The sequence below is a fragment of the Antechinus flavipes genome, chromosome 3 (genome assembly GCF_016432865.1).
Source record: "Antechinus flavipes isolate AdamAnt ecotype Samford, QLD, Australia chromosome 3, AdamAnt_v2, whole genome shotgun sequence".
NCBI classification, from domain to species: domain Eukaryota; kingdom Metazoa; phylum Chordata; class Mammalia; order Dasyuromorphia; family Dasyuridae; genus Antechinus; species Antechinus flavipes.
The window spans coordinates 636,036,023-636,046,272 of NC_067400.1; the positions used below are offsets into that span (position 1 = coordinate 636,036,023).

Below are 10,250 nucleotides of genomic sequence, written 5' to 3' on the forward strand. Positions count from 1 at the left end.
CTACTTGTCTCAGGGATTCTAAATTAGGTTTGTACGGGCAGGGGAAGTGGACTAAGCCCCTGTTCTAGGGTCCATTCCCCTGGTTTGGAAAAAGCTTGGTTCTGGCTGTAGAGTTCCAGGCTCTCCCCTTTAGGTTTCTATAGCTCTTTGATTGGGATTTTTGGTGGTTAATCTGAAATTTGGGACAGAAAACTGCCCACCAGTCATTTGTATTGGCTTGGGAAGGTAAAGACTTAGTCCCCCCTTCCCCCACTGGGTTTGTGAGAAAACAAACCCTCTCACTGGAGCTCACCCCCCAAGCTTCTCTGTCTCCCTTGATGGTTAAATGAACTTCCTTTCACTGTACTTGCTTCTGTTATTTAACGAAATAGCTGATGGTTATACGGTGCTAATAACTGAGTGTTTGCCTTTCTCTTCCACGTCCCTGGCTGTTTAAGGCTCCGTCACTGGGGACGCTGTGTCCGAGGTTCTACTGCTGAGCCAGGCCAGGAACTTGCAGGAAGTTTGTTCGGTTTCCGGCTAACCCCAAGTTCTCAGAAACCTGTCCCTTCCCCAGCATGTAAGAAGGGCGGCAGGGTCTCCTTGGGGAGCAGAGTGACAGGAAATGTGACCCGGAGCTTTCTGAAGCCCCCGGAGCAGGGTTTCGGCCTGACAAGCCGGCATCGGATGCGGGCCGGGCTCTGCAGGTCCGGGGGACAGAGAGTTTAGGAGGTAAAAATTCTGCTTCGTGAAACTTGCTCTGGAGATGAAATCCCTCGGGAGCATCCCCGCCACCGTTTGGGTTCTGACTCTGGGAACGATTATCTGACTGACGTTAGTGACCCACCTTTTGAGAGAAACCCCGGGAAGTCACTGGGACAGGTTCCCAGCAGGCGGAGGTGGGATTGTCGGCCGTCCCCCTCAGGCCCCTGCTTTCTCCTCCTAAAGCCAATTTCTGTGATCCGAGTAAGTGGCCGCCGGGGCCGTCCTGCCTGCCTCTTCTCTGCGCGGGTAACAGGGTCTCCTCCTCCTCCGTAACGGGACAGCCTCCTCCCCTCCCCCGTCTCCTCGGTCTCTGGCTGTAGCACAGCCTTGGGAAGGGAAGATGGAGTGCACTGGGCTGCCTTTTGCTTCTTGCCCGCTAGATGTGGCCATTGTCTCTGTGTTGGATTTCAGGTTCCCCTTTCCTCATTTCTTCTCCCATTTTGGGCTTTGGGTCAGGGGAGCCTTTGAGAGGCTGTAAATGGGGGCAGACACAGGAGCAGGGCTGGGCGAAGGGGAGGCCATTCAGGATTGTCCCCCTCTGGCCCAGGAGAGGGACATCTGCTGCTGAGAGATGGGCCTGTTTGTGCTCAGCTGCAAACTCCCCAACCTCTTTTTCTGGTTCTGATTTCAGGCTCGGTTTAATGAGATTATAGACAGTAAAATGGCGTTTTTGTATTTCTCCTGGGCATTGCTTATCCGAGGCCGTGAGCTGTTAACTGAACACCAACCCTCACAATTATGGCCGCCTTCCTCAGGCAACCAGGGAGGAGCTTTGTAATCAGTGTCCAGGAATCTCCCAATACCTCCCAATGGAACTGGGCCCTTCTGTGCATTTACATCTAGTCCTCCCACGGGCTTCCCGGTCTGCAAAGATCTGAGAGGTAAACGATCATTTGTTCATCTAATTTCCTTTAATCTCACTCTTTTTCCCCCCGAGGCAATTGGGGCTAAGTGACTTACCCAGGGTCACACACCCAGGAAATGTGAAGTGTCTGAGGCCAAATTTGAACTTAGCTCCTCATGACTAAAGTGCGAATTTAGGTTAGGGTTAGGGGTGCTCCACCTGCTACACCAAGTAGCTGCCCCTATAACATCACTCTGTGTATAAATCATGACCCCATGACAGTATAGGGTGTTAGCTGTGGGTCAGCACCTAGTTTCTGCCATCCTAGTGTCCAATTTTCCCAGCGGTTTTTGTCAAATGGTGAGTTTTTGTCCTAAAAGCTGGGGTTTAGGGCTTTGTTAAATACTAGGTTATTACAGCAATTATAGCAAAATAGGGTTAGGGTTAGGGGTGGTCTATCTACTACACCAAGTAGCTGCCCCTTTAATATCACTCTATGTATAAATCATGACCCCATGACAGTATAGGGTGTTAGCTGTGGGTCAGCACCTAGTTTCTGCCGTAAAAGTTTTTGTCAAATGGTGAGTTTTTGTCCTAAAAGCTGGGGTTTAGGGCTTTGTTAAATACTAGGTTATTATAGCAATTATAGCAAAATAGACTCATTATTATAGCAAAATAGGGTTAGGATTAGGGGTGGTCTATCTACTACACCAAGTAGCTGCCCCTTTAATATCACTCTATGTATAAATCATGACACCATCGCTGGCTGTACAATTCCAACAAGTAACGTAAAAATCGAATGTTTTTGGTAACAAAATCTCCCTCAGGAATGCATATTTCCCTCCCAGATGGGTTTTTGTATAGAACTGGTAGCAAATTCTCATGCCTTTTGCCCGAGAACCAGGGCCCACAAGGTTTCTCTATGTGACAACCTGCCGGCCCAATTCTTGAGTGACAAGAGGGTGTTCCAGGGAGGCTTGTGCTTTCCATCAACCTTCTCAGGCACTGCCTTTGTAAGGTCCCCAAACAGGTGCTGGGAGACTGTCATAAGTCTTTAGCTTTAGCCTCATGCCACAATTGCAATGTCCAATCTGCAATCATAAAACAGGAACGAGTATGAGCACAGCATGAAGATCTGAGGGGCCAAACTGAGGACCCCTTTACAAAAAGGACCTTTTGCGACCAGCACAAAGGAAGCCCATTTGCAAGTCCAGCAGAGTTTTACTTTACCTTTGCCATGGTTCCACTGTATTTCCCAAGATGAGAAGCATCCCCGATTATCGGGGACACATTACCTGTTAGCATTACATCCTGTATGCGTTCCCCTCATGAGACAATCCCAGGCTATGGTGGGTCTACCATGATAGCCCACCTTTCTCATTCTGCTGTTTGCCTCCCCTCTATATAACTCAAACCCATAAATATAGGCTACATCTTGTTAACTGTCTTGGGGCCCCATCTTCTCCTTTTTGATAGTCGCCTCATCTTACTTTTTTCCTCTTCTAGTGTATGGCCAACTTTGAGATGTGTGGTAGGAATCCACTGCTGAAGGTTTTCTCCTGTGGAGATACAAGCATATCCTGGTCCCCAAATTTTAGAACCCTATAGAGGCCCGGGCTACAGGACCCTTTTTCATTACCATGGTCTCATTCTTAGGGGCCTTCTTAAGGAAGATGTAGTGTTATCTTTTGATGATTCTCTGTCTCTTTTTACCAGAGAATATTTCAAAGCCAGGCTGAAGTCAATGCAATCAAATTTTAAATAATTTATTTCATGCACTGCTTTATTTCTGTCTTTCTGAGTAACCCCCTCCCTCTTTCTGATTTTTGATGAATCTCTTCAGGGTCTAATCAGTCCTTTCTACAGTGGCCTGTCCTGTGGGATTGTAAGGGATTCCAAAAATATAAGGTATGGAGAATTCCTGTTAGAACTCTTTTAATATTTTTGAGGTTCATGAGGGCCCATTATCAGCCTTGATGATCTGTGGGATAGATAGAGGCAAAACAATGAAATGAGTGATTGATCCCATGAAGCAGCTTCCCTTTGTTGAGTGGCTGCAACTACAAAGCCCGGACGTGTGTCAGCTGTAACATGAATGCGTGTTTTCCCCATATGTGTAACATCTATCTATCATATATCATTTGCCCTGTCACCTCTGGGGTTATTCCTCATCCCCCCCCCCGCCCAGGTCTTTAAGAATAGGGTACACAAGCTACAGATCGTTTTACTCTGCTTGATGCTTCTTGCCGGGATACAATCTCTGGAGAAACCTGGCAGACAGATGCAAATGCTCATGGACTTTTGATGCTTGTTCTAGAGGACAAAGGAGGATACTTTGTGTAAGCATCCATATGAGGACAGATATGCAGAATGTAAAAAGGATGGGCTCTCATTAAAGTCACCTCTTGTCCCTCCTGAAACAATGAGAAGCTAGGTCCTGTTTGAGCTTTTATATATGCTGTCTCTATTCTCTGGACCACCCCAATTGCCTAGTGGCTGTCTGAAATAATATGGATAGGTTTGTCTATTCTCAATGCTTTTATAATGGCAGACAGCTCATTTTTTTGTGTGTTATCTGCTTTATGGTATCGATGACTTTAGGTGTCCATATCCTGCTGGAATCTAATCAAGGATCGCCCTCTAGCATTTTATACAAAGGAAACATCAGAGTGTTGGGTATACAGGATTGCCTTGGATAAACTGTTAAGTGAATGAACTGACACTGTCGCATGGTTTGACTAGACAAACTTATTTTTTAAAGAATTAGAAAATCCAGTTAGAGTACTAATAGTAGAGATCTTAGAACAAACCCATAAATACTGTGTGGAAAAAATATAAGATCATGTGCTCCATTGTCAGTTGTGTTGTCTGTGTCTATGATAGCAAATGAGGTAAAATTACTTACAACTGAGGCCCGCATTAACACAACTGAATACCATGATTTTGGTCAAAAAATTAGGGCTGGTATTGTTTGAAATTTATTTGCCTTTACTTGTCTTTTTTATCTGCTTCATAATAGCTTATGTTCATGTGGCCCTTTGTGTTTACAAAGTATTTTGTATCCATCAACTCATTTAATTCTATGTTCCTTGCTCTCTTTTTGTAGATGATATGATATTTAGAGAGGAGAAAATTTCCCCAATATCAAACAGTTTAACTCTAGAATTCTCCTTCCTAGTCTCCTTTTTGTCACATCACATAGCTTCAGATCTTCAGTTGTCCCTCCACTAGCAGAATGCTCTCTAGATGACTACAATGAAGATATTATATGTGAAATTATATACCTGAAAATCTTAACAATCATCGAGTCTCACTTGTACTTTTTTATATAAGAGCAAGCTGGGGCTCATTCATTCAAATGAAAGAAATGCTTTAGAGTAACTTTTAATCATCACTCAGGCTGATTAGCAATGTCCCAGGCCCTGGCGATTATATTTCCTCAGAGTTCTGGAATTAGGTCTTAAGTGTTGGAAAATGCTATTTTGTACTCTCTCTCTGTTTTTCTCTGAGATTTAGAGCTCATCCAATAGTGATTATAAATATCTTCAGATGTGCAATTTGGTTTAATAAACAGCGAGCTAGCCCAGGGCTCCTGGGCTAAATTTTGGAGTTCAGGCAGGCACTGAAGTTGCTTTTTAATGAGATTACCATCGGAACACCTATCTTTCTATGGATAAATAGACTTTTAGTGAGTGATGCTATAACTTTCTCTGTATTGTCTTGATCACAGTTTTCTTTGTATCTACCTGCTTTCACACTTAGGTACATGCTTTGGCCTTCTCTTCAGGCCTAGGAAGAAGAGATTCTTCCACTTAGATATTTTTTTTTAATATATAGCTTTTTATTGACAGAACCCATGCCAGGGTAATTTTTTACAACATTATCCCTTGCACTCACTTCTGTTCTGATTTTCCCCCTCTCTCCCTCCAGCCCCTCCCCCAGATGCTTGCCAGATGGCAAGCAGTCCCATACTTGTTAAATAGGTTACAGTATATCCTAGATACAATATATGTGTAGAACCAAACAGTTCTCTTGTTGCACAGGAGAATTGGATTCAGAAGGTATAAATAACCCGGGAAGAAAAACAAAAATGCAAATAGTTTACATTCATTTCCCACTGTTCTTTCTTTGGGTGTAGCTGCTTCTGTCCATCCTTGATCAATTGAAGCTGAGTTAGATCTTTATCGAAGAGATCCACTTCCATCAGAATACATCCTCAAACAGTATCGTCATTGAAGTATATAATGATCTCCTGGTTCTGCTCATTTCACTTAGCATCAGTTCATGTAAGTCTCTCCAAACCTCTCTGTATTCATCCTGCTGGTCATTCCTTACAGAACAATAATATTCCATAACGTTCATATACCACAATTTACCCAACCATTCTCCAATGGATGGGCATCCATTCATTTTCCAGCTTCTAGCCCCTACAAACAGGACTGCCACAAACATTTTGGCACATACAGGTCCCTTTCCCTTCTTCAGTATCTCTTTGGGGTCTAAGCCCAGTAGAAACACTGCTGGATCAAAGGGTCTGCACAGTTTGATAACTTTTTGAGCATAGTTCCAAATTGCTCTCAGAATGGCTGGATCTTCCACTTAGATACCAACCAAGCCTGTCCCCAAGAAAGCTAGAGCTGATGTACAACTAAGAGACAGTCATTGAGAGGCAAGCCTGGCACACTCCCCTTCTGCCTCATCCTCTGCAGTGGAAAGTCGGTGAGTCTTCAGGAGATTCAGATCTCCCATTCTGTGGCCTGGCTTTGGCCTTGGCTGCTGCTGCTAGAAAGAAATGCTGTACTTCATGAGTCCTCATCAATATGCTCCCCTTCCCCCCTTTGCCACCATGATTTTCAGTTGATATTTGCTGGACTTCATTAATATTTATATTATTAATATATGCCAAGATGGCACAGTGCGATAATGGTTCTAAAACATTCTGCCAGAAGTTTGTGTTGTACTTTCCTGTTACTTTATTCAGATTCCTGGGCACTGTCGCCTCAACCATAGAGAGTATATGTGGTAAAGAGATAACTCAACATTCTTGGAAGTTCTTTTGTTTGCATCCTCAAGGTGCAAAGTTGTTGTGGTTTTTTTTTTTTTTTTTTTTTTTTTTACATTAAGCATTTTTTTGACCAATCTCTTCTTAGTTACTAATATAACATTACTATCACCTGCTGGGTGGACACTTCTAAGATGCTGATGGAAGAGAGAATATCATAAATCTTCCTAAGACTCCAAAGGTTTCAAATTTCTTTTCCAGTCAAAGAATGAAGTAGATGTATTTGGGAATTCACACTTAGTGGCTCAAGATCTATTCTTGCCTGATAAATTATCAGTATTAAAGGGTTGGATTTTAGCCTTATACCAGCAACAGATAGAGAAAATAAACAACTTGTTCACACAACCAATTAGTGGCTTATGAATATTTCTTGCCATCGCATATATTTCCTTCTTTTTATGGCTAAACTCCTTAAGAAATTTTTCAATAATAGGGACCATTGCTTCCTCTCCTCTCCCTTTCTTCTTAGTTAAGCTCTGGCTTTGACCTTATTAGTCAACAGAAACTATTCTCTCTAAGTTTTTAAGAGATTCTTATTGGCAAATAGGAAGAATAGTCTTTTGTCACATCTTTCTTAACCCCTTTAACTTTTGAATCCTTTCTATTTTGTGGCTCTTCCTGCCTGCAAACACTCAACTAGGTTGATTCTTTGCCTTCTCACACTCAAATCTGTAATGTAGTTTTTAATCATCTGTACTTCAAGGAATCTCTGATTTCCTTGAAAGCTTTCTTGAGTCATCACCTGTGTAAGGACTCTTCTGATTCCCCCAACTTCTAGTGTTTTCACTCCTCCCACATTCCCTGTATTTATTTTGTTTTTAATTACTTATATTCATGTTGTCTCCTCTCATAAATTTAAAGCTCATTTAGATCAGGGACTATACTCTTTATCTTTGTATATCCAGCATTTACTGTAGTGTTAAAATAAATGATGTACTCCTTATTACAATAACAGAGATCTTTCTAATAATAAGAAATATATATTACTCATTGATATTGTAGTATATAGTGGTATTTACTTAAATTTTAGAATATGTAGTGTGAATTTTAGTAGAATAGAGCAAAGACTCCAACTTTTTCTATACTACTGATAATAGAGTTGTTGATAAATATGTCAATATTGTCAGTATACTTTCTATAGTCACATTCCCCCATTTAAATTATAAAAGTAACATTTTATTTTCTCCAATTACACATAAAAACAAATTTCAACATTCTTTTTTAAAAAAATGAATTCTAAATTCTTTCGTTTTCTTTCTACCTCCCTCATTGAGAAGGCAAATAATTTAATATGTTATATATATATATGTAGTTATACAAAACATATTTCCTTATTAGTCATGTTGTAAAAGAAAACATGAAATTAAAATTTAAAAATAAAGAAAAAATTTAAAAGTATGCTTTTGATCTGTATTTAGACTCTATCATTTTTTTCTTTGGACATAGTTTTTTTTCATCATCATTTCTTCAGAGTTGTCTTGGTTCATTGTATTGCTAAGAATAGGTAAGTCATTCACAGCTGTTCATCTTACAGTGTTGTTGTTACCATGGACAATGTCTTCCTGGTTCTACACATTTCTCTTTGAATCAGTCCATGTAAATCTTTCCAGGCTTTTCTGATAGCATCTTCCTTGTCATTTCTTATAGCATAAATAATATTCCATCAAAATCATATACTACAACTTGTTGAGCATTCCTCAAATGAAGGGCATCCCCTCAATTTTCAAGTCATTGACACCAGAAGAACTGCTATAAATTTTTTGTACATATGTCTTTTTTCTTTTCTTTAAAAAAAAAAAATTCTTCGGTGATACAGATCTAGTAGTGGTATTGCTAGACAAAGGGGATGCATAGTTTTATAGCCCTTAAGAAAGGGTTCCCTATTGCTCTCAAGAATGGTTCTGATCTCTGAATAAGTATAAGAACCCTTTTCTGTCCTTGAGCCATGAAGAGCTTTCTTTACTTCATTGTGGTCATAACCTCTGCTGTGCCAGAGCTCCTGCTGGTCCTGGAACTGCTCACCAGGACTGTAACCCAGATCCAAATGTGGGGAAAACAACAAATTGCAGCATCCAGTGCCAGGATCTCCTTCTGACCAGGTGTTTGACCCTTTTACTCTCTGTATCCTGAGAGTTCTGAAAGCATCTACTGTGACTATTAATTCAGTCACTTCCTCGTGATTGTTCCCAGTTTGCTGGGGTCTGGTCTGTTGGTATGTGGCCTGAAATGCTGGGAGTTAGAGTGAACTTAGACCATTGAGCCTGCCTCCAGCTTGATCTGCTACTATCTTCCAGGGGAGGAACCTAAGGAAATATGAGAAAACATGAGACTGGAGCTGTACTCCTGTTTCCTCAACCATTGCTTCTAAAGAAAGTTCTAGTCTCCAAAGTCCTTAAAATTAAGTTAAAGTTAAGTTAAAGTAAAGTAAGTTTAAAAAAACAAAATCAAAACCCCCAAAAAACCTTTTAACATCAAGTTAAAGTTAAGTTAAAGTAAGTTTAAAAAAACAAAATCAAAAACCAAAAAAACCTTTTAACATCCCTAGCAATTCAATAAATTCCTACATCAGCTCTCAAATTCTTAATTTGTACCTCCAGAGCAATAGAAAAGTTGTTGTTTTTGAGAAATGACTGAAGTTTCCCTTATATTGTAGGAATTTCTGTACCTTTTTGGAAAAAAAAAGAAAAATAATTCTCCAAAGTGAGAATTCAATTTTATTAGGAGAGAGCCTTTCTTCCTTCCAAACTCATTGAAAAAGATCTGGGGACTATGGTATCATTTTATATAAACATGCTATTTTACAGGTCAATATTTATCTTATATATTTACACACAACTACATAATGAAATAAAATAGTAATAAAGAAGTGGAAATTGTATTAATTAATTTTCTATTCTTCGTTGTCTTTGTCCTAAGATTGGCCTTGTAAGAGTGCTAAGATTGCATCTAAATAGTAAAGAAAGCATCAGTGACTTTGTTTCCATTCTGTCCTGAGCCTAATGTTATCTCTCTTCCTCTAGTATCATGGGTAGTGGACATCAGGCTCAGACTGTTACTGGACCAATAAGTGAGTTTAGGATTTGAACAGATGTCAAACTTCTTGATTCTATCATGCATTCTTTGCTTGATAGAAATAGGTCCTGCATTTAATCTTCTGTATACATAGGCCAGAAAAATTGTCTTCAGAGGAAACTTGAGTAAAAGACAACAATACTAATTGTAATTAGTATTACAATTAATACTCATACTAATATTATTTTGACAACTATTTAATAGAGAAAGGAAGAGATTAAAGAAGTGAGAGACAGAAACAGAGAGACCCAGAAAGAAACAGAAATAGACAAAGACAAACACTGACTCAGTATGAGGAGAGTTAATTGTTTCAAGTGATCAAATTGATTTGAAATTTATGGTGTGTTATTGATTTGTTGTTTCTAGTGGGTAGCATCCTTAATTTCCAAAAAGTTATTGGAAAGATAAAGGTTAGAGCAGGAATGGTAGTGCTAGTGATAAAATTAAAAAATAAAGAAAAAATTTAAAAGTATGCTTTTGATCTGTATTTAGACTCTATCATTTTTTTCTTTGGACATAGTTTTTTTT

At 39.9% G+C, this 10,250-nt stretch overlaps 1 long non-coding RNA gene across 2 annotated transcripts in view; it reads left to right on the plus strand.

Annotated features, from left to right (window-relative positions):
* Positions 1 to 488: 488 nt before the first annotated feature.
* LOC127556955 (uncharacterized) overlaps positions 489 to 10,250 on the plus strand; it is a 48,611-nt gene continuing 38,849 nt past the window's right edge. Inside the window, exons 1-2 of one of the 2 annotated variants that reach the window (XR_007952581.1) lie at positions 489 to 945; positions 1,376 to 1,625. This is a non-coding gene — a long non-coding RNA (uncharacterized LOC127556955). The remainder of the gene's footprint in view (positions 946 to 1,375; positions 1,626 to 10,250) is intronic. The other variant, XR_007952584.1, reaches the window with a different exon arrangement.